Consider the following 1,688-nt stretch of genomic DNA (forward strand, 5'->3'; position numbering starts at 1 on the left):
CTCTTTCCTCTTGTTCTTTCTCCTCCTCTTTCCGTCCACTTATAGGACAATCTTTCCTCTTTCTTCTCGTGTTATCCGTTTCTCTCTGTTTTTATTAGTTTTCTCTCTATCTCCATTTTTATCAACAGTTTTCCCGTCCACTCTCTTCCAAAATATATGGGTTGGCAATATGTCCTTCCTCTTTCCCTCCTCTTTTCTCCTATTTCCTCTTGTTCTTTCTCCTCTTCTTTCCATCCACTTATAGAACAATCTTTCCTCTTTCTTCTCGTGTTATCCGTTTCTCTCTATCTCTATTAGTTTTCTCTCTATCTCCATTTTTATCAACACTTTTCCCGTCCACTCTCTTCCAAAATATATGAGGTAGCAATATGTCCTTCCTCTTTCCCTCCTCTTTTCTCCTCTTTCCTCTTGTTCTTTCTCCTCCTCCTTCCGTCCACTGATAGGACAATCTTTCCTCTTTCTTCTCGTGTTATCCGTTTCTCTCTATTTTTATTAGTTTTCTCTCTATTTTCATTTTTATCAACACTTTTCCCGTCCACTCTCTTCCAAAATATATGGGTTGGCAATATGTCCTTCCTCTTTCCCTCCTCTTTTCTCCTTTTTCCTCCTATTTTTTCTCATCCTCTTTCCGTCCACTTATAGGACAATCCTTCCTCTTTCTTCTCGTTTATCCGTTTTTCGTTATATTCTCTCGTTTTCTCTCTATCTCCATTTTTATCAACAGTTTTCCCGTCCACTCTCTTCCAAAATATATGAGGTAGCAATATGTCCTTCCTCTTTCCCTCCTCTTTTCTCCTCTTTCCTCTTGTTCTTTCTCCTCTTCTTTCCGTCCACTTATAGAACAATCTTTCTTCTTTCTTCTCGTGTTATCCGTTTTTCTTTACCTTCTCTCGTTTTCTCTCTATGTCTATTTTTATCAACAGTTTTCCCGTCCACTCTCTTCCAAAATATATTAGGTAGCAATATGTCCTTCCTCTTTCCCTCCTCTTTTCTCCTCTTTCCTCTTGTTCTTTCTCCTCTTCTTTCCGTCCACTTATAGAACAATCTTTCCTCTTTCTTCTCGTGCCATCCGTTTCTCTCTATCTCTATTAGTTTTCTCTCTATCTCCATTTTTATCAACACTTTTCCCGTCCACTCTCTTCCAAAATATATGGGTTGGCAATATGTCCTTCCTCTTTCCCTCCTCTTTTCTCCTCTTTCCTCTTGTTCTTTCTCCTCCTCCTTCCGTCTACTTATAGAACAATCTTTCCTCTTTCTTCTCGTGCCATCCGTTTCTCTCTATCTTTATTAGTTTTCTCTCTATCTGCATTTTTATCAACACTTTTCCCGTCCACTCTCTTCCAAAATATATGGGTTGGCAATATGTCCTTCCTCTTTACCTCCTCTTTTCTCCTCTTTCCTCTTGTTCTTTTCTCCTCTTCCTTCCGTCCACTTATAGAACAATGTTTCTTCTTTCTTCTCGTGTTATCCGTTTTTCTCTATCTTTTCTCGTTTTCTCTCTATCTCCATTTTTATCAACAGTTTTCCCGTCCACTCTCTTCCAAAATATATGGGTTGTCAATATGTCCTTCCTCTTTCCCTCCTCTTTTCTCCTCTTTCCTCTTGTTCTTTCCCCTCTTCTTTCCATCCACTTATAGAACAATCTTTCCTCTTTCTTCTCGTGCCATCCGTTTCTCTCTATCTCTATT

Source organism: Eriocheir sinensis, unplaced genomic scaffold (genome assembly GCF_024679095.1).
Source record: "Eriocheir sinensis breed Jianghai 21 unplaced genomic scaffold, ASM2467909v1 Scaffold820, whole genome shotgun sequence".
Taxonomy (NCBI): Eukaryota; Metazoa; Arthropoda; class Malacostraca; order Decapoda; family Varunidae; genus Eriocheir; species Eriocheir sinensis.